Source organism: Artemia sp. Qi Xiang Cuo, chromosome 8 (genome assembly GCF_049724085.1).
Source record: "Artemia sp. Qi Xiang Cuo chromosome 8, ASM4972408v1, whole genome shotgun sequence".
Taxonomy (NCBI): domain Eukaryota; kingdom Metazoa; phylum Arthropoda; class Branchiopoda; order Anostraca; family Artemiidae; genus Artemia; species Artemia sp. Qi Xiang Cuo.
In genome coordinates, this window is record NC_142801.1 from 63,478,305 (window position 1) to 63,502,217 (window position 23,913).

The window sequence follows — 23,913 nt, forward strand, 5'->3', positions numbered from 1 at the left end:
AACTTCAAAAAGGGCTCATTTGATTGGAAGTTCAAAGGGCTAGTTCCCTTTTTAATTGTCGAAAGTGATTGGAGGGCTACTAACCCCCCTCTCACGCCCACCATTTCCCCAAACACATCCAATCAAAATTTTTATATATCCATTTTTTCAACGTAGTTGAAATTTTTGAAAATTAGGTTTTGGGGAATGATAACCCCCCTCAGAGCCCTTAGGGCAAGGGTTGTAAGTTATGCTCTGTGAGCATATAAGGTTTTTATAGAAAGTGTTATCGTAAGAACTTCAAAAACTGGTCATTTGATTGGAAATTGAAAGGGCTAGTGCCTTTTAAATAGTCGAAAGTGAATAGAGAGTAAATAACCCCCTGTCACGCCCAGCATTTCACCAAACACATCCAATCCAAATTTTGAGATAGCCATTTTGTTCGGCGTAGTTGAAAGTTCTGGAAATTATGTCTTTGATAATGACAAACCCTCCACATGCCTCAGGGAATGGGTTTTACGTTATTCTCTGGGTGCATATAAGGTTTTTATAGATAGCGTTGTGGTAGAAATTTCCAAAAGAGCTCATTCAATTGGAAATTGAAAAGGCTAGTGCCCTTTTTAACAGTCGAAAGTGATTGGAGCACAACTCGCCCCTCTCTCACGCCCAACATTTCCCCAAACACATCGAATCAAAATTTTTAGATAGCCATTTCGTTCAACGTAGTTGAAAGTTCTGGTCCTTGAGGACCAGAATTACGTCCTTGAGGATGAAAAAAACCCACAGACATCAAAGTAAGGGTTGTATATTATGCCCTGGGGGCATATAAGGAAGGTTTATAGAAAGGTTTGTCGTAGAAACTTCCAAAAGAGCTCATTTGATTGATAATTGAAAGGGCTAGTGCCCTTTTCAATAGTTGAAAGTGATTGAAGGGCAACTAACCATCCTCTCACACCCACCACTTCTCCAAACACATCCAATCAAAATTTTGAGATAGCTATTTTGTTCAACGTAGTTGAAAGTTCTGGAAATTAGATCTTTGAGGATGAAAACCCCCCACAGCCCTCAAAGTAAAGGTCGTAAGTTATGCCCTGGGGATATATTTGGTTTTTATAGAAAGGCTGGTCGTAGAAACTTAAAAAAGAGCTCATTTGATTGATAATTGAAAGGGCTAGTGCCCTTTCCAGTAGTTGAAAGTGATTGAAGGGCAACTAACCCCCCTCTCACGCCCACCATTTCCCCCAAAAAATTCAATCAACATTTTGATACGTCCATTCTCTTAAACGTAGTTGAAAGATATTTGAGGATACCTTTGAGGATTACAACCCCCCCCCTACCTTCCCCATAGCCCTCGGGACTAGGGTTGTAATTTATGCCCTTGGGTTATTTAGGGTTTTTATGAGCGGATGGTTATTTAACTTTAGAAGAGGCACATATGGTTGAAAATCAAAAGTTGTAGTTCCTTTTTAAGCGTCACAAGTGATGGAGGGTATTTAGCCCCCCCCTCCCCTTACAACCCCTAACTCGTCACCAAACGCATCTGATTGAAATCATGAGATACCTTAAAAGCCAGAATCTAATTTGTACTTCACTGAAAAACATTCTTTTAAGTGTTTTCACTTTTATAACCTTAAGAAATCAAAAATTAATTAAGATTTTAAGGAATAAATATCAGCATATGTTAACTAAACTGACAATGCACATTTTCCTCAGTGTATTCATTTGATTTTTTTCAGTACAGTACAAATTATATTCTGTCTTTAAGAAAAGATAGGGGATTTTGAGCCCTACTCATATTAATTTCTGCTCGTTTTTAATTTGACTCTATTATTTATTTTAATTTCTGTCTGTTTTGGGTTTCATTTATTTATTGATACTGATTTAGGGTAGTTATATATTTCGTAAATTATTTGATTCTATGTTTGTTCATTTTGTTTTAATGGAGTTCTTTACTTTTTTTTAAAAACCTATTTTGTGGAAAATTTTTTTTTTTAATAATACAATAAAATATCAGTCGATGTATGTCTTTTTTTATATTCTTTTTTTCGAAGTCACTATTACGTTTCCTTCCTGCGGTGAAACTGTCTTGTAAATCAGTAGAGATATGAGTATCCTTTTTATCTGGAGGGGATGATTCAGACATACTGTGTCAAAATCAATATGTTCAAAAATATAAAACCAATATCTATGAAATTCTTCAATAAGCTCATCCAAAGTTAAATACTGAAGGCTCGGGATGCTGTCTATCATACTGAAAAGAGTATCTATTAACACCAAGTCTATAAGTCCAGGAGATTTCTACCCATCTCCTCTCGAAATGGTCTCACCATTCCCTTCTATTTTTAATCAATGGACTAGAATTAAAGAAATATTTTAATTTTCATTTATATTCTAATTTCTCAAATTCAATTAAAAAAAAAACTAGCTGAGTTTGTTGTACTCAAAAGTAGTTTTACTAAACTTTGATACTTAGTCAGCAACAAAAACATTTGGAATTTAGACACTACCTGAATTTTTTGTGGTCAAGAGTGCTTTTATTAAATTTTTGATGCTCAGTCAGGAACTAAAACAATTCTGCATTAACCAACTTGCTGAGTTTGTTGTAATCGAAAGTGCTTTGTTAAATTTCTTGATGCGCAAACTTCAGCTAAAAACTTCGAATTTATCAGCTAGCTGAGTTTGTTGTAGTCAAAAGTGATTTTATGAAAATTTTTGATAAGCATTAAGCAACTACAACACTCGGAAATGACCAACTAGCTGAGTCTATTAAAATTTTGATATTTAGTTGGCAACTAAGAAAAGTTGGAAATTACCGAATTGCTGAGTTTGTTGTATCCGAAAGTGTTTCATTATATTTTTTAATGAGCAGTCAGTAACTAAAACATTCCAACTTGTTGAAATTGTTATACTTGAAAAGTGCTTTTATTCAATTTTTTCTCAGTCTGCAACATTGTGTATGTGTGTTTCTGTGTCTTTATGTGTGCCACTGAGTTTGTGCGTCTGTTTAACTCTGTGTTTGTGTGCCTGTTTGTCTTTTTCTCTGTCTGTCCGCCCTACAAAGTCCAAAATTGTTCAATCATATCACAATCTTTTTTTACTTCAAATATTTTTATTTTCAAAATACAATAATGATAACATGGTTATCTCACTATTTTCACATACTGGTTCAAATCATTGTCTTTAATATATTTCACACTTGCATTTAAAAAATATTTTAGTCTATGTATATCTGTAGTAATAGGTATACTTATTCAAGATTGTCCTTAATACAACTGTAAAATACACTGTTTTGAAGAGGAAAAGACAGACTCGTGTGCGTGAAAGAAGGTATACCATATTCCTACCAAAAGGTCCGAGGAGCCTCTTCCTGACTTGGATTTTCCTGAAATATAGACTAAATCACGATTTTTATTAACTCTTTGTTAACGTTTTCTTTAGTAACTATAAAAATTGATGTCACTTTAAGTGATTTCCTTTCTCTTATTCTCAACGACATTGCATATCTTGGAAACATACTCATACCACTCATACTCGAGGGCTAACCGACACCTTCTTGTAACTTCTACCTTAACATTGGGTACTCTTGGCTTCATTTCACTTCAGCTAGAACCTTCAACTACCAAATAAATTCTAAGTGCCCCCAAAAATTTGAAGTTAAAAAAAATCAAAATGTTCAGAATCAAAAATAAATAAGGTTCATCTCAAGGGCTAAGCTCGTATACCCCTCGATGGTGTGTTTATGCACTTTTTAGTTGTTATATTGCGCTTTACCACCCTCTGAAGGTCCAGGCTCAAAATTATACCATGGACTGAATTCTAAATTTAAAAAATGGCTAGTAGAGAGGGGTGTTTTCTTTTTAATTAATAATTAATTATGATATAAAAACATATACAATTCGGTAAATACTCTTTTTAGTTTTGATATTGCCCTTTACTGTCCCCTGAAGGTCCAGGTTCAAAGATATTCCATAGTTTTAATTCAAAAGTTCAATAACGACTAGTAGGGAGGGGTGTTTCAAAAACTAATTATTATATATGATATTCTAACACATACAATTCGCTAAATGCTCTTTTTATTTTTGATTTTGCTCTTTACCGTCCCCTGAAGGTCGAGCCTTAAAAATATTCCATGGATTGAATTCGAAAGTTCAAGAATGGAAGTAGGGAGGAGTGTTTTAAAACTAAAGATGATGTATGATATACAAACAATTCAATAACTAAAGTGATTGTAAACTTGTTTTGATAAACCGTAACTGCATGAAAAACAGTCCCCGTCCACTATGCATACGACAAAAAAAAATACACACATTACAAACCTCTTGTATATTAGAATCCACAACCCAATTCCCTTTGTAATGATAATAACATGGACCAATTCTCATTCATTTATATCAAATAATTGGCAAACAAATGTATTTTCACCGGAAACTAGGAGACAGTATTTACGAAATAAGACTGTCAGTACAGCAGCAATATTCTTTGACAAAAGAATTCACTGTTTCCGTGACACTATTATCCTTGCCCCGAGGGTTGTGGGGGAGTGTCCTCCTCAAAAATATATTTTCTATCTGGAGATCAACTACGCCGAACAAAATGGCTATCTCAAAATTTTGATTGGATGTGTTTCGGGGAATGCTGGGCGTGGAGGGAGCGCTAGTTGCCTTCCAATAGCTTTCGACTATTAAAAAGGGCATTAGCCAATCCAATGTCCAATCGAATGAGCCCTTTTCGAAGTTTCTACGACAACTTCGATACGAAGTGCCCGGGTATGGAGGAAAAAAACCACATTGTGCCCACATCGTTCTTTACTTAGGCAGCGCTAGCGCGCTGCCTATGATTATTTTGTTGGATTTTATTTATAGTAAAAATAGGTTAAGTTTTCCTATAGTTCAGTGGCACCAATTTACGAATTGACTAGGCAAAAAAATTACCGAAAAGAAGTTTTCCAAAGAAAAGTAAAGAACCATATTTAAAATAAAGACGAACAGAAATAAAGCTGTATAATGGTTCAAACTTAAGATTATAGCTGATAAAAAAACAGCTAATTAGCCGTTTGTTTTGGAATATTTCAATTGAATCAATAGATTGAACCGATTTGATTGTTTTTTGCATATAATTTCTATCAGAAAAATCTATATTAAAGTGTAGTTATAGATTTGACAGGTGTCAACATGCTATAAATTTTAAAGTTGATTTTAGATTTAACTTAAACTTTAAATTTAAATTAAATTAAAATTTAAATTAAATTTAAATCAGTTTTTTCATTTGTTTAGTTGTGACAGCTCCCTTTCCTCAATGCATCAAATATGTGAATGTAATTTTTATACATTTGTCTTACAATATCATCTTCTTTGTAAAATTAATTTTTTCAGACGTACCTTACTCAAGCCAGGACATTTGTTTTATATAAATAAAAATAAAACCTGACACGTGAGCAAAATTTTAGCTTAGAGGGGTCATGCGTTTAAGAGTGAGGAAAACCCTAAAAACAGGCAAATAATACAGAATATTAAATATTGCAGAAATTGCAACGTTTTCGAGGCCACTTGCCTCACATGTGGTTGATTGATGATTAAGACCAATATTTATATTGTTGATAAACCAGGTGTAAAAGGAAGTAAGCCAGTAAACCCGAAGTTTGCCTTTTGTATATAATTCAATAAAAAAACAATTTTTTCAACTGAAAATAAGGACCAACATTAGTTATTCCGTATACGAGGGGAGCTTCCCCTTCCACAACATCTCGCTCTTCACGCTAAAGTTCTTAGAACTTTAAAAAGTTTCTTATTCTCCTTAAACGACCCTTCTGTTTCAGCCATCGTTCAGCGTTTCGCTCTTTACTTTCCTCAGAATACAGCCTAACCTAACTATTTGGTTTTAATTAAAAATCAACGGACTCGGTCTCGGACTTCAGCCTCGACCCCGTTATTAATTTCAGTAAAAGAAGAATCCACGGCTTAATTTAAAAATTCTACAAATTCTTTTCCACTCCCTTCATGTGCAAAGCTGGCTTTTCGGCTGTCACACTAGAAAAAAAGTAAGAAATGCTCTAGAATTAACCTTTAACAAGAGATCGGGGTTAACCCCCAAGCCCATCCCTTCCATTTGTAATTGTAATAATATCCATCCTTAATCTGGGTTCAATAAATTATTTCTGATATTACCAAAACACTTAAAGCAAAATATTTTGTATCATCCCGAGGGAAATAGGGTCCGTTTTTAATTTTTTGCTGTTGAACTTATAATCGCCTTTTAAAAGGTATTAATTAAAAAAAAAAATTCCTTTACAAAGAAGTTTTTCAAGGAAAAGTAAAAAGCCATATTAAACTTGATGCTAGACCTTTCCCCCTGGAAAATTTCCCAACGTGGAAAATTTCCCCTGCCCCCACTGAAAGTTAAAACTTGCCGTTCTAACGTTTGCCAGGCCCATCGTTCAGTTATAAAAATAGAGACTAACTTTTGCAGCTTTGTTTATATATAGTGATTTTCATTTGTTAGTAAAAAACTCAAATTTTTTATATGTTCTTACATTCTATGCAATAATTCCTTAAATTTTAAATATAATCAATTTTTAAGCGTTGTTTCTACGAATTGATTAATTATCAACGTAAGTTCATCTATCAACGTATCAACAAAATAATCAATCAACATTATCATTACCAACATAAGCCAAGATTAACTATTATAAGTTTATACACGGGAGTAGCGGTCGGCACATTTTCTGTTTTTGGCCAAAACAGAAACGGTAAAAAACGCAAATGAAATAACGGAAAATAACCGAAACCGATTAAAAAAAATAGGAATTCCGTTTACTTTTTTCCGTTTTTCTACTTAAAAAAAGACACGACCTGTTTTTATTTTAAAAACGGCCTTTTTAACAGATATTTCTGTTTTTTTTTAAGTTTATTTAGATTTACGAGAGTAAAGTGAATATTTATTAATATAGATTAATAAAAAAGACCAAATATACAAAAAGACCAAATATATGAAAAGACCACATAAATTAAATTTATCACTTAAAAACATTCGGAGTTCAAGTGACTTTGCAGTCATTCGTGAGCACTGCTTTCGCGTAAAGTACCCAGTAATACTAAATGCACTCTCACTGGGTACTGAAGTTGCAGGGACTGATAGATGAATACATGCAATTTCACTTAACTCCGGGTAAGTGTAAAAGTAATCAGACCAAAATTCTAGTGGAACAGAATTATTTTGTCCTGATCTTCGTCTCTCGCTCAAAAACACAGGAACTCTCTCCTCATATGCCCTGATAATATTTGCTACCACACGGTCAATGCTCATACTGTTGGCATTTTGCCTCGTAGACTTCATCTGTAACGCAGTCGTGTCGAGAAACTTAGAAAACAAGCTGTCTTCTTGATCAAGAGTCTCTGGTGACCCTTTTCGGTTAGTCCCTGCCTTAGTAGGAGCGACGTCAATAGGGAAAGATTTGGAGTTCAATTGGATTGGATGGAGTTCTTCTGTGCTTCTCTGCTCGGAGATGAATTGCTGGAGAAGCGAGGAGATGGACTGACGAGCTGACTCTCTGTCTACACGTGTCATTTTTTCATAAATTGCAGGGTCCAAAAAGCCAGCTCTTGTGAAGAGCATCATATCAAATTGATTGACTCAGCCATAATACTAGTATCTGGAGTCTGACAAAACAACAGTAATCCCTTAATCATCAGCACGACTTTGCTTGCCGAAACATAATTGTATCCACTAGCTATCACTGTTGCCGGTTTGAACGGGCGAAGAACCTCAATGACAGCTCCCACGATGGACCACTAATTGCTGTGATGTTCGAGCTCTCTAATCTTACCGTCACGTAGGTTTTGGTTGAAGAAGTCGCGCATTGGCTCTTTACGGGCACAATACATTTCTATCATTGTAAGTGTGTTGTTCCATCGAGCATTCATGTCTTTTGTGATGGATGGACTAAGATTATATATCTTGCAGATTGCTTCAAAAAGATCGTGGGATTTGGAAGATATTATAAGGATTCTAACCAGCTTTCGTATTTTTACCAGTGCTGGTCCCAGTGTCAATACTTCACTAGATACGCCTCTTTGTCTAGGTATTGAGCTCTCACTATCGCTGTAAAGGTCTGGATCATTTTAATCTGAGCTACTATCATCATCATTACTGCAGACGGTATACCCAGTTTCTTTAATGGCATCATCTCCTACAGTCACGCCAGGAAAGTCATCTTGTTCAGCAGTATCAACGTTGTCATCAGATTCTGAACTGGATCCTGAATCATTTAGGTGGGGAACACTCGCTAAATCTGCCTGGTTTCTGCATTCCCACAGCTTAAGGGCATTAGTCACCACATTATGCAGGTTGTGTGCAAAGCATGAGCTTCGCATAATTTCACCGTCTCTGAGAGCCTTTACTATATTAGCTCCCGAATCAGTAATTATAAAGTAGACTTTTCGTAGAATTCTGAACTTTTGGAGGCTACTGCGGATTACGCAAACAATGTTGGCGCTAGTGTGAGCAACTTTTAGTCTCTTAAACGCAAGGGTTCTATGCACCAAAGTTAGCTTGCCATCAGTGCTTTTCATCACATAATCAGCTGTAATACCTAAAAAGCCAGACCCCGTTCTTGAAGACCAGCAGTCTTGGGTCAAATTCACTTCCCGGGCTTTCTGGAGTTCAGCTTTGAGGTGCTTGACCTTCCTTTTCTTTGCTGTAACTAGATGTCTTGCAACAGTACGAGCTGATGGGCCAGTAAGACCTCCTGTAGGTTTAGATATTAGAGCCTTTACTCCTGGTTTTTCAAATATTGAAATAGGAAGCTTGTCAATGCAAACCGTTTTTCTACACAACGTGTTCAGCTTCAGCTGCTGCTGCTTTGTTGACTTTAAAAAATTTCTTATATCCCTTTTCTTTCCAGTACCTTCAAATCGAGTTGGGTTAGTTTCACATGATGTGCTCGGCATGCTGAGCTGAGACAAGGCTGTAGAATGTGACTTCTTTGGAACAGTACTTGGCTTAGGTTGTTCAGCAATTTTGTGTTTAGCCATAAGGTGATTTTTAAACGATGTTGCAGACAACTTTGTTGACTTCACATCTTTTTTGCAGTAACCCTTATTCCTATGCATGGGACCCTTATTCCTGGTCCCATGTTGCTCCCAGAACTTGACTTTCTTTGATGGAGGGCCCTCTCCAAGTTCTGAGTCAGAACTTGATGAAATATTTGATGCCAGATTTGATGCCATTTATGACAGCATGTGTATCGGTACCTGCAAAGCATACCATTACTAAGTGCATGGAGCAGTGCAGGTATAGTTACTCCTGTGATTGCAAATAAGAGTATTAAAGAAGAACAATTCAAGGAAAAAAGACACTTCTCTGTAGGACAGAGCATAATTTTATTCCATAAGCAAGTATCTTTTTTCTGTATTTGTGAATACTCCTCATATGGTATATTAAGGGAAATAAAAGTATAATATTAATAATAGTAGGAAATGGTAAAGCGTAGGCCCAGGACTCTCTGATGTAGCTAGAAGATTTTATAATGCAGATAATAGATTGACTAATTAGACCATTGGAAATAAGCTGCTCCAAATATTTACTAAAGTATATGACATTTGCTGGGTAAAGAATATCGAGGCTATTCACATTTCCTTCCTGGGTGCTGCAAGTGAACATGCCTAAAATCAACATGTCATTTGGAAATTTTATACCCTCATGCTGAAAGGTAGATCATCAACATCTTCAGCCTACTCCTTTGTTCAACAGTCCCTTGATTATAAATTTCAATCAACTAATTCAATTATGTTGATGTGAGAAACCAGGGGTAAAGGTGCAGATTAGGTCCCCCTGATAAAACAACTTATTTGTTTCTGTACATTATTCAGTCAATTGGGCTGTAAAGTTGCACATATACTGTCCAGTAGGAACAGGATAAAAACAAATCTCTTACTGTGGCTGGGTTCCAACCTTTTAATTCTAGTAAGCCTAGTAAGCCCTGCAGCACTAGCAGAGGCAAAATCAGCAAGATTCGTTGAGTAGCTCCTATATCTGACCATTGGATATCAAAGATTTTCTGTAGTTCCGCTTCTGCTAGTGCTACAGGGCTTACTAGGGTAATGAAAATTAAATGGTTGGAACTCACCCTGTATATCCTGGTTCTGTTGGTAGGGCCTCTGGGCCCTACACTACAGGGGGAACTAATCTGGGTGAAGCTGCAGTTTAGCAACCCCTGATAAAACAACTTATTACTTACTGTATATTATTCAGTCAATTGGGCTGTAAATTTGCACAGATAGGGTTCAGTAGAAGCTGGATGTAAACAAATCACTTTTTAGTGTATATCCTAGTTCTATTTACAGGGCCTCTGAACCCTACGCTACTGGGGTAGCTAATAATAACCTTTACCCAACCAGGTAACCATCTACTTACCATGACTAACCAAAGTTGTAAATCCAAGTAGACTGCTTTAGATTAATTTTTACTATGGCGAATGTTTTCTTCAATAGCAAATCTTTTCTTCGGAAGACGTAAAGACAGCGCTTTTCGATGGATGACAAGTATCGCTAATCCAATAAAATTCGCTAGGCTGCGCTATGATGCTATTCGTAATCAAAACACGGAAAATGAAGAAAAACGGGTTTAAAAAAAACAGAAACGGCAAAACGGCCAGAAAAAAACGAAACAGGAACGGTACTAAAAAAACGGCTACCTTTTTTCTGTTTTTTCCGTTTTCCCAAAAAAAAAAGACCAGAAAACGGTAGGAAAAAAACAGAAACAGAAACAGAAACGGCGCCGACCCCTACACGGGAGTAAGAGTTACGTCAACTAATTCTGTTATTGTCGGGCCGAGTCACTCCTTACTGTGATCAGGCATTGATGAAGCTGTTACTGTGAATTTCTGAAGTCTGGTTTATGTCGTCATTCACCGGTGAATGTCCGAAATTCCCTTTTCTCCCTTTGGATTCAATTAACTCTGCGAATCAGCTTTTTCAGTCTTATGCAAGCTTTGATGGTAAAAGTTAAAGTTAGGTTAGATTAGGGTAAATTAGATTATAAATCTCAGAACCGTTGGGTTGTGCCTACCCCGTAATGTGTAGTGTTTTTTTTTTTTCTGGTATCAGAAGAAGTGGGCGACAGGAGACAACACTAGGAAAATGCCTTGAGAAGGATGCTGCACTTTTCAGATCATCGCATCGAAGAACTTTAGTCAAAAGCACAAGAGAGATCGTCATGGGGAGACACAGTTGTTGCCTTATGCGCTAGCCGGCGTGGGAAGACCTAAGTAGGCAAGTAAGTCTCAGAAATGGGTTAAAAACTTAATCTAATCCACCCTACCCTAACCTGTCACCATCAAACCTTGCATAAAACTGAAAAAGTTGACTGGCAACGCTGACTACATCAAAAGAGAAAAAAAAAGGTATTTCGGACATTCGCCAATTTCGGAGATTCATGGTAACAAAGCTTAAAAACAAAGGTTTTTGCTCTCCTGGGAATAGGGTGCTCGAGAATCTGTTTTGAAAATTTGAACACGCTCTTTAGAATGGTTCTGCCTTATCTGAAGGTCAGAGCTTGAAGTTTTAGTTACACACAAAATTCAGAGTCAAGCATTTAAAGATGCTAAATAAACTATAGCGAGGTTTTTTAATTCATCACATTGAATTATTATATGCAAAATCTATTACAAAAGAGCAGAATGTCGTGTAGATTGTTTTGTCTTGGCTTAATGCGTCTGAGAAATTTTCATCAAACATCGTACCCTTGTTAAGCGTTTGGGATGAAAATGTGTTTCTATCACCATCTTCCGATGTGTTAGTTATTACCTTTGTTGTTAGAAGGGTGATTCTCATTGAATCCACTTATCTCTTAGGAATAAACAGAGGGAAATGAAATCAGATACATTTACTATAGATTTGATTAAAGTGTTTAGCTTACATCTGATTTAGAACTTGCAATGGAAATAACGAAGGAAATAAGGACACATAAGGGGAACAAGGGGATAAAGAGGGTAATAACAGAAAAAGAAAATTAAAACTAAACGGATCTTTAATTTTCTATTTGGATTTTTTTTTTCCAAACTGGTAGATTTATCACTCCCCTATTAATTTTCACTTGTATAACACAACAGGTTTTCAGTTACCTTAAACCCTCTGAAAGGTTGCTGACTGAAAGGTTAGTTCAAGACTATTAATGGTCAGTAACTTTTTAAGAAACTGGTCTTCAACAAATAATTGACAGTTGTTTGGACTCTGTCCCTATCATCAGCCAATTTTTCCTTGGACCTTCTAATTTACTGAACGGGTTTGATTTATTGTATTAACATCATGCTATTGCATTTACTGTAAATGCGCTATAATAATTTTTTATGTATTATTTTATTATAAATTATCTATATATAATAAAACTATTTTAATATTATATTAGGTATATTTTATATATTTTTATTGGTTTTTGTTGCTCGTGATTAGTCATTCAAGATAGGGGCACTCATCGAATCACTTAATACTCTCTTCGCTAAGCTTATGCTTCCAGCTCTGTGCTCCAGAGCTCTTGTTTCGGGTGCATTTCTTCCAACGGAGCTAGTCGCTTCAAGGTAAGGTTGTCGCTTCAAGGTAAGTCGCTTCAAGGCAACGGTTTGTAGATGAACAGGAGCTTCAGACATTTTGTCGATGTCATTTATACAGAGTAAATTGTCTGTCAAAACCACTACTGCTTTGCTACCAGTGTGTTATTTTTGTTTCTATTGAATTATTTTTTACCTTTACCATACTTAGGTAAACTCTTTAGTTCTTTTAAATCTAAAAATTTTGCTTTGTGTTTGTATTTGTGTGAATGACAAATGATGACTGATTTTTATTGTATTTTATAATTATATGAATTTATAATTTTGAGATAGCTTTGTACAAAAGCATAGCTCTCTAGTGACTACCAAAAGACGCAAAAGAAACACGTGCTGTCTACGTGTTTCTTGTGCGTTAATAAACTTTTATTTGGTTAAAGTAGTACTTAAGCATTATGGAGGGGGAAGACTGGTTGCCAGCTCCTTCTTATTTGGGGAAGTCCCCTGTTTTACTTAATTTTTGCCTAATCAATAAGATATATTTTGCTTTATCTAGTTTTCAAGCTATGTTACAATTTGAAAGACAATTTGTAGGGTATAAATATATATGACTATAAATTTAGCTACAATTATATTAATTGACGCTGGCCATGTATCTTCAACATCCAAGCTTCACTATGGTAGATTGGGATGGGGTGACCAAAGTTTTGAAAAGTTGTGTGTTAATCCGTAGAGACACATTGTTGTTACGCAATATGGTCTTAACTAAGAGCTTTGAAACTGGGACTCTCAAGGACGAGCTGCCCTCTTATACCTTTTGAGCAGTTGTTGTTGCCTCTGATTAATGAGTGAAGATAGGGGAACTTGTCAAACCACTTCATACTCTCTTCGTTAAGTTTCAGGTCTAGCTTAATTGTATCCTATGGCTTTCACAAGTAGTACACAGCTCTTTTTCTAGATGATTTTCTTCCAAAGTAGCCAGTCGCTCCAAGGAAGGGATTATTAGTCGCTCCAAGTACATCATCAGACACTTTTGTCATTCTGTCGATGTCATTGATGTACACTAGCCTGTCTGTAAGAATCTCCTCTTACATCTCTGCTGCAAGTTGTTTTTACCAGGGAGAGGATTACCTTCAAAAAGTTGTTAAAAAGATCTGGGGACAGGTGCCTGACTTTAGATAGCGCACCGAGAGAGGTGCGCTGACTTTAAATATTTTGGTTCGAGTTCGAAATTCAGGGCCAATTATATCTAAATGGTTTTAGTAGTTCAATGGATGCAGTAGAATTGAGTAATCTGGAGTGCATTCGCATGGGGGATTTTAATTTTGATCTTTTAAGTTTATACAATGATAATTTGGATTTTTAAAACCTTTTCTCCAATTTTGATTTTTATCCATTAGTTGGGATTCCAACTCGTGTTACAGGACAGTCAGCTACACTTATTGACAATATTTTCATGCGATCCCGGGTATTACATAGCTGTTATACTGACGTTATAGTAAATGAGGCTTCCGATCACTTTCCTACAGTAGCAGTGACTTCATATCAATATGCAATAAAGCAGAACAGGACAAAGGTAAAAAGAAGGCAACTAAAAAAAGAGAACCTACAGAAGTTTAGAGAAGAACTAAGTATCGTTTCATGGAAACCAGTTTATGAAGAATCTGTAAGTGCTTCTGTGGCATTCGATAAGTTCATGGACATATTGCAGCCAATATTTGAGAGAACTTGCCCAGTAAAGAGCATAAAGGTGACGAAAAAGGATCCCCGGAAACCTTGACTAACTATGGAGCTACTAGACTTAATTAGAAGGAGAAGTATATTGTATTTGAGTTACTTAAATAGTAACCATAGTCAAGATCTAACTGAATTTAAACAAATCCGTAATAAAGTAGATCGGCTAAGGCGGTGATGCATCTTCGAATATTATGGAGAGAAATTTAAGGAAAACGAAGACAATACTAAAACGACTTGGAATATTATAAATGAAATCGTAAATAAGAAGAAAGAGACCGAGATTCCTGCTAGTCTGATCTTTGATGGTAAATTTGTTCATGGAAATGATGAGGTGGCTAATTTGTTTGGTAAATATTTTTCTAAGATTGGTGAACCAATAAGTGAGAATCCATACGATGAAAATAATTAAATTAATGAGACGTTCAGTGATGAAAGGGGAGTTGGATTGGAAATGTCTGCAGATGAAACGAACGTTGAAGAATTAAAACAGATAATGGGATTGGTAAAATCAAGTTCTTCAATGAATGCTGGAATTAATCTGAAAAAGTTCAAGCATATTATGGTATATATATTACCTTGTATTGTTTATTTGATTAGCCTTTCTTTGAATAAAGATGAATTTCCTACTCGGATGAAAGAAGCTAAAGTTATTCCACTTCACAAAGGGGGTTCAAAGACTGATCCGTCTAATTGGAGGCCGATTTCAATATTGCCCCTATTTGCTAAGCTGCATGAAAAAGTGATGCATCGACGACTTTATAACCATCTGACTACTTACGGTTTTCTTAGTGATACCCAGTTTGGATTCAGGAAAAACCACTCTACAATACATACAGTCCAGCACCTAACAGATTTCATCAATGGTGCTCTAGAAAAAAGTGTACTGGTACTTTCAGTATTTATAGACTTTAGAAAGGCTTTTGACACGGTGGTTGATAAAATTTTATTAAATAGGCTAAGCCGTTTAGGGATCCAAGGGGTTTTTCGCATATTGTTTGAATCTCATCTTAAGAAGTGTATTATTCGAGTCTATATAAAAAATTCTATTTCAAAAACTTTTATCGTTAATTCTGGCGTGCCTCAGGCTTCCGTGCTTGGCCCCCTTTTTTATTTCATTTACGTCGATAACATGCGTTTTTATATATCAGATGCACTTATAACGTCTTTTGCTGATGACACGGTGTTTACGATTACAGCTACTTGTCTGAACTAATTAATTGAGAAGACAAATCAGGCCCTCGCTGAATTGATAAGTTTTAAAAATTCTAGTTATTTGGTAGTGAATATTTCAAAAACCAATTTCGTGACATTTTGTAGAAATGGAGTTTCATGTGTTTTAGATAATAAAATTGTTTTTAATGGTGAATTTTTAAAGCATGTGAATAGTGTTAAATACTTGCGCTTTAGTCTTGATTTTAATTTAAGTTGGAAATCCCATTGGGATCTTGTGGCAGTTAAGATTTCAAGAGGGTTGGGTGTGATAAGAAGACTGAAAAATCAACTACCGTCAAATGTTTTACTTTTACTTTATCATTCTATTGTTAGCCCTTATTTATCGTATGGTTGCATTCTATGGACAAGTAGTTTTATTTCAAGTTATAGAAAAGTCCAAATTTTACAGAATAAAATAGTTCGTATTTTAGGTAATTATATTCAGTTTGAAAATAGCACGTTGAATTGCTTTACAAGTTTGAACATTTTAAATATTTATCAGTTACGGGATTACCAGTTAGCAATTTTTATTTATCAATGTTTGAATAAGTGTTCACCGGAGGTATTTTGGGAAATTTTTAAATCTAACTCATCTTATCACTGTTATGAGACTAGAAATGTGAATGACCTTGCATCGGAGCTCCAGAATACTCAACGTGCTGCGTTTCTGCCTCGTTTTGCGGGACCGGGGGTGGGGTATTTTTCTCCCGGATGCTATTAGACATGCTGATAATGTAAGCCAGCTCAAGAGTAGATTGAAGCGTTACCTATTGGGTTATAATCTGAATGATTAGAATTTTGAATTTGATTAATGTTTGGTATGAAAATTGTTTCGACAGACAAAGGTCGCAATTTCGCAAAATTACCCAGCCAAAGCGCACGGAGTCGGCTCTATAGCCTAGCTGATACTTATTGATTTTGTCATAGTTGATTTAGTTTTTTTTTTTTTTTTTTTTTGAGTGGATGTTTTAAGGATGATATGTGATATTTCTCACTTGCGATTTCTAGAGTGTAATCCTTTTAGAGTAGGAGATGTTCTTTATTTTTCCCCGTAAAGAGATAGTTTTTATGTGGATGTAGAGCTTTATAATAATGGATTTGCAGCCATCGTAAACAAACCTTCGGGTTTTTGTAGATGGCCGCTGTAAATTTGTTTGTATTTTTTATGCTAAATAAATTAATTTGAATTTGAGAATTTTTTTTTAATTTGAGTGCAAAAAAACAAACAAAAAAAAAAAAAAAAAAAATGGAAAATCAGAGACTATTTTACCAGATAGTGTGAATTTTGCTTTTCAGAATACTAGAACTCAAAAGTCGTAGGATTCAGTCTTCATTGACAGATTTCGACACCATATTCCGAAATCTGAAACAGCGAATCATTTTTGACTGATTAAATGCGCTTTTGTGGTCGAAATTTTCTGTTCTCAGTTATATCAGAGAATTAAATAAAAAAGAAAATTAAAGAAGATCTAACAAAAAAAATAACTTGCCAATATCTAAGGTGGGATTTTGCATTACTTTCTGGATAATATTCTGAATTATTCCCTATCAACAAGAAAAATTGTGACGAAAGAACTAAAAAAAGAAATAGGTTCTCAGTATGCTGGTCTTGCAATATAGATACTACTACTGATGCTACTAATATCTAACTGCGGCATAAGGCAATCTGAGGCTAACACAACCGCGCACGCTCCTTCTCCGTCTCGGTATCTTTAGACCCTACCATTCTACACCCTCCCACGAACTTCCAAGTTCCTCAAAATTTTCCTTTATGTCGTCCTACCACCCTAGACGAGGACGACCTGCTTTCCGTTTAGCCCTAGATGGTTGGCCGAAGGGAACAATCTTCGGCAATCTGTCATCATTCATCCGCACAACGTGCCCTAGCCAACTCAGCCTTTCTTTCATTGTAGCCCTAGAGAGTGGTATTGAACCACATTTTTCGAATAGCCTATTATTTGAAATACGGTTAGTCAGCCGGGTACCCAGAACAATCCTTAAGCACTTTCTCTGGAAAACATCTAGCAAAGCTTCATCCGATTTTCGGAGCGTCCATGCTTCACAGCCATATTTGACCACTGTCATCACTGTAGCTTCTAATATTCTAATCTTGGTTTGCAGACTTATTTTCCTATTCTTCCAAACTTTTTTAACTCTGAAAACGCACCCCGAGCCTTGGCTATTCTACTTTTAACATCTTCACTGCTTCCCCCATCTTTACTAATAATACTACCAAGGTAAGTGAAGCTGCCCACCTGATTAATCTTTACGTTACCGAATGTCACCTTTTTATCTTCACTTATTCCTAGCCTTAGTGACGTAGTCATGTTAACATTAATTTTTAAGCCTACTCTACCACCCTGAACGCACAAAACCTCTAAAACTTCATTCATTTTGCTGACCCTTTTATCTAGGCTGCAATAAGACTAAATTCTCAAACTTAGTTATGAGAACAAAATGTTTCGTAGCTTTCAAAATATAAATTAGAACGACAAGAACGACCAAGTAGAAGATAAGAAATTAGACCGGTTTTCCTTTTAATGAACTTCGAATTAGTTTTGTACATTTTTTAATCATATATTGTATCTATCTTCGATTAGTATTCAAGATCATTTTCAAAGTTAAACAGCAAACTTTCCTTCCATATCGCCTAAAATTTCTTCAAGAGTTTCATTTTCATTGTCATTGGATGGTTTGTTGATGTCATACATGTCAGTGGTAAATCTATTCGGCATAGCGGGTGTAGGATCAAAGTCTCTGCAGCACTTTCCTTGGCAATTTAGCCCAATTCGGATGGTCACAGAAGAGTTAAGCATTTTAAGGTCCATCCTGTTTCAAATTTTGTTCTTGAAAAGATTCATAACAGAAAACATTCTCTCAACGACGGGGTTGCTGATGGGTAAGCCTAAAACAGAAAAAGCTGAGTTATGTCAAACAAAGGTCAGCTTTTCCCACTCTTTTCTTTATATTTTTTTTTTATCGAAATTTGACCACTTTCCCATTTGGTTTTTCACGCTAAGGATAATGCTCGCTTCAATAATTTGAAATTTAGGTCTTTATGGAGCCTGGAATGCGATATGAGCATACTTACGGGGTTCTGAAAATTCCACCTGTCTTTATATACAGATTCCTGAATCTGTCAGTAGAAGTTGTCAGTAAACACTAGACTTCAAAATTTTGGGTTTTATCATTGTTATTGTGAAGGCAAAATCCGCCCACTTTGCGCCGAATTTTTTGACATGCGCAAAATCGGCACAATGCGCCAATTTGAAAAATTCAATGCGCAATCAACTCAATAAAGCGCCCAAATGGCGCAAATGCGAACCACCTGGCAACTATGTCTGGAAGCTGTCAACCTGACTTAAAATAGTTACGAAGCGATCCTATATTTTAAATGCATCCCTTTTATCAGATTGGCTAGTTTTCTGGGGATTCCATTATGGATGAGGTCATGTCATTTCTCCAGAAAAGGTCAAAAGGTCACTTAAAGTCAATGCAGAGCTGGTACAGGTCTTGGCAGAATTTCAAATATTCAAATATTCAAAAGATCTGCCTTATTTTGAAAATTTGGTAAACGGTCCATTTCCCGAGATGGAAACAGGCATGTTATTCGTGGGTGACTGAAAATCTGTTGTATGCTCTGATCCGCTGGAGTGTCAGGCTCTGTTACTCCAGGAGTTGCATGCTCTGATCCGCTGGAGAACCGAACTTTCAGCAGTTTTGCTTGGATTCCGTCCAGGTCAGGGGCCATATTTATCTTCAGGCCTCAGATGGTATCCACCACCTCAGAACGAAGGGTGGTGGGCTAGGATCTGAGATTATAACAGGAAACATATCAAGCTTGTCAGGGTTTTTAAGTATATCAGCATTAACTTTTTCTTTGAAATGCTCCATCGATCTCCAGTGGATCCCTTTTTTGCTTTGTGCCCCGGTTGTTTTTATTTAGCAGTTCACAAAAACTGACACTTTCCTGATTGTTAGCAGTATAATAATAATAATAATAAGAAAAAACTAACTAGCACTATAATAAGAAAATTGATGCTGCATGACAGTCAAAAATTTGTCATGAAATTTTCACATTTGCATCCAGTCTCACTACTTCTTTCTTAATACCTGGATATAAGCCTCGGCTGTATCTAAAACTTGCTGTTTCTTTTCTTGTATTCTTTTTTTTGTACTATATCCCATTAAAAATTGTCGCATTTGGTTCACAGTGCAAATTTAACAAAAACCAAACCACCAAAATTAGCAAATTTGGGATATGGCCTAAGGTTATATCCAAACCATCTAAAAATAACATAGCTGTAATTTTTTGGAGGACTTTTATTTTACTTCTATCGATGAAACTCTTAGCATATTATAAGAAAAATGCATTCTTATAAACATGATTTTCTAAGAATGGTCAGCTGTCAGTTAATTAGCATTAACTCTGTCAGAACAGATTGTTCCTTCTGGACCATATATTTTTTTTCTCTCTTAAGCTGATTAAATAAAAAAAAAACAAGCTTTTTTTAACTGAAAGTAAGGAACGACGTTAAAACCTAAAACGAACAGAAATTATTCCGTATATGAAAGGGGCTGTCCCCTCCTCAACGCCTCGCTCTTTACACTAAAGTTTTTCAATGTTTAAAAAAAATAGAGTTGTGAGAAAATCAAACTTTAGCGTAAAGAGCGAGGCGTTGCGGAGCGTACAGCCCCTTTCGTATACAGAATAATTTTTGTTCGTTTTAAGTTTTAACGTCGTTCCTTACTTTCAATTAAAAAAACTTGTTTTTTTTTAATTTAATTTTTGAACGTTTTCTAATTAATGCAGGTTTTGATTTTGGCTCACCGTACATGAATAATAAAAAAAAATTTGAATATCAATTTTACTTTTATTTGGTTAAGTGGCTTTCTCGAAACCTGTTTAATTTTATTTACGAACGTTTTTATTAGTAATAAATATACGTAACTTACGAATTAACTTACGTAGCGAACCTCTATATTCTAATATTTTTAATGCGTATATTAGAGGGTTCGCCCCTTAGTCAATACCTTGCTCTTTAAGCTAAAGTTCGAATTTTGTTCCAATTCTTTGAAAATGACCCGTTAATCACAAATGCCGTTAATTAGAATAAATAGCTCTTATGGAAGTACTAAAAAATCTTTGGCTTAAAAAGCGAGGTATTGACTAGGGGATGAACCCAATCATATACTTAATGTTTTCTGTTGTTTTAAGTTTTAATGTTGCTCCTTACTTTCAGTTAAAAAACTTGTTTTTTTTTATATATAATTTCTGATCTTTATTTAAATAATGCTGGGAAATCCGGCGCCCTCTTCAGAGCAATGTCCCTTCTCCCATGAAAAATTTCTTCATGGTAAGATCCTCCCACATAACCCCGACCCCCCCCCCCCCAAAAAAAAAAATCCCCTCTGAAAACGCCTGTATACTTCCCAGTAACCAATACTATATGTTAACATTGGGTAAAGTTCATAACTTTCAGCCCTCCCCCCGGGGACTTTGGAGGATTAAGTCATCCTAAAAGACATAGTTATCATATTTTCGACCATGCTGAACAAAATGGCTATCTCTAAATTTTGATCGGGTCGCTTTGGGAAAAAAATGAGCATGGGAGGGGGCCTAGTTGCCCTCCCTTTTTTTTTCACTTAAAAGTGCACTAGAACTTTTAATTTCCGTTCGAATGAGCCCTCTCTCGATATTCTAGGACCACTGGGTCGATACGATCACCCCTGGGGAAAAAAACAATAACAAAGAAACAAACAAATAAACACGCATCCGTGATAATTCTTCTGGCAAAAAAATGCAAAATTCCACATTTTTGTAGATAGGAGCTTGAAACCTCCGCTGTAGGGTTCTCGGATACGCTGAATATGATGGTGTGATTTTCATTAAGGTTCTATAACTTTTAAGGGGTCATTCCCCCTTTTTTCGAAAATCAGCCAAATTTTCTCAGGAACGTAACTTTTGATAGGTAAGACTAAACTTGATGAAACTTACACATTGGAAATCAGCATTAAAATCTGATTCTTTTGATGTATCTATTGGTATAAAAATTCCGTTTTCTACAGTTTCGGTTACCATCGGGCCGGGTCGCTCCTTACTTACAGTTCGTTAGCACGAACTGTTTGATAAGGTTACTAGATAATCCATGACATACAAAGAAAGCAAAGAAGCTTTTTATCAAACAATTCACGGTAACGAACTGTAAGTAAGGAGCGACTCAGCGTAATGGTAACCGAAACTCTAAACAACAAAATTTTAATAATAAGGGCCACATCCACAGAATTGAATTTTGATTTCGAAAACAAATATATAAAGTTCATTAAGTTTACTGTTACCTATCAAAAAGTACGAGCCTGAGAAAGTGTGCCTGATTTTCGAAAAGGCCTGATTCCCAAAAATTCAAGCGATCTGAAATAAAATCACGCCATCGGGTTCAGCATGTCAGAGAACACCATTGTGGAAGTTTTAAGCTTGCAGCTGCAAAAACGTAAGAATTTTGTATTTTTTTGCAGAATAAAAGATGACGATGCGTTTTGATTTTCCTTTTTTTTGTTTCATTTTTCCAAGGGGTGATAGTATAGAACCAATTGTCCAAAAAGATTGGGAGAGCGCTAGTTCAAACGAAACTTAAAGGGTCTCGTGCCTCTTTAAAGTAACTAAAAAGATTGGAGGGCAACTAGCCACCTGATGCCACCTAACAAGTGTTTTGTCCAGCATAGCTTAAAGCTCCAATAACTTATGTCTGTGGGGATGACATTACCCCCCACAGCCCCTGGGGAAAGGGGTTTAAGATATGAAATTGGTCCATTGTTTACATATAGTGTTTGTTATTTGGAGACACAGACATTTTTTACGGAGGTTTCAGCGGGGGATTTTTCCACAGGGAAAATTTTCCATTGGGAGGGAAATTTCTGGGGATTAACAATCCAAGGGAGTTTGCTAGAATTCCTATACGAACTTTTTTTTTTAATTGTACTACTTTCATTTTGGTGACTCAATTTTAACATGTGCAAATGTTCCGGGGTAATTGTGCAGGAGAGATTTTCAGCAGGTTTGAAATTGTCTAAGGATTTTTTTTGTGATGGGAGGGGGGGGGGGGTATACGGGAGAAATTATCCATGGGTGAATATTCCACAGGGGAAAATCTCAGTTTGGGGGAGGGGGAGGGAGATTTAAAATCAAGAAATTCTAATAAAAAAAGTATCTTTGCAAATCAAAGTAGGCTAAAGAGAATTTTAAAGGCAGAATTGCAAATAGGAAATATTGATACTCTTTTTCAAATATAAGTATAGTCCAAGGTACTATTTCTACAAGGCCCCCGTACCAAACAGGTTTTTCTGATAGTCCTATTCTACAAGGTCATTACACCTTTGCCAAGAGGAACGAGTATAACTTGATTGGTGATTAGGATTTGAATAAAAGGAATATTTTTTTACATCTTAGTTTTAACTGAGCAATGACTAAAGGAACATTTGAAGGTGGAGAAAAAAGGGGTAATTAGCGATTGGATAATTTTAACAAGAAATGACCGAAAAGTGTTTTGGTTTGCACAGTGTTGTCAATTTTAAGTAGTTTAGAAATAAAAAAATTAACAAGAAATGGCTGAAAAGTGTTTTGAGGGAGTTGAGCTGCACGAGAGTAGAGATGACCCTAAAGGTCGTGACCCCACACCATATATGGGCATAGAATACTGTCAGTACACCAAATATGGGCATAGAGTCATTAGGGAGAACACGTGGTTAATGGGGTCAATGACCTCTTTTTCCAAGGTCGATTTATTTGATGTTTCTATGTGTAATAACTCCGGGGCGAAGGTTGCACATGCGCATTGAATTCTAACGGGAACAATGTTATTGATCTAGGACTCGAGGGGGAAGTGAATTTCCGAGAACGTGATTGCGTAATCGATTGGGAATGTCATGGTGTCCAGAAATAGTATTTGTTGTTGTTGCTCGAGCCAAATGTTATGACTTTCCCGGAAACAGTTAGATCACGTGTTTCCTTCTCAGCCAATCAGCGAGTCGGTTACATACTCCTTCTCAACCAATCAGAGACCTACTTACATATGATTTTCCCCGTTACATAACAATTCGCCCTTGAGATTTCGTATATAACGGACATGCAATGTGATTAAATTATCAGAAAGTATTGTGACACAATGGATAGAACACATGAAATTATTGATGAATTAGAAGCCTTGGCAACTTCAATTTACCATGTAAGTACATTTTTTATTTTCAAGCGAATTTTCCATGGACATCCTCCAGTATATTCGGCTAAAACGTAAATATATTCTTTTACCCCAAATCCCCCCCCCAAACCATACAAACATCATTATAATCAATGGAATACATAAAATATATTCTTTTACCCTCAAAACCTAACCCCCCCGCCTCCCACTCTAATACAAACTCCACTATGCTATCTTTATAGTCGTTAGAAG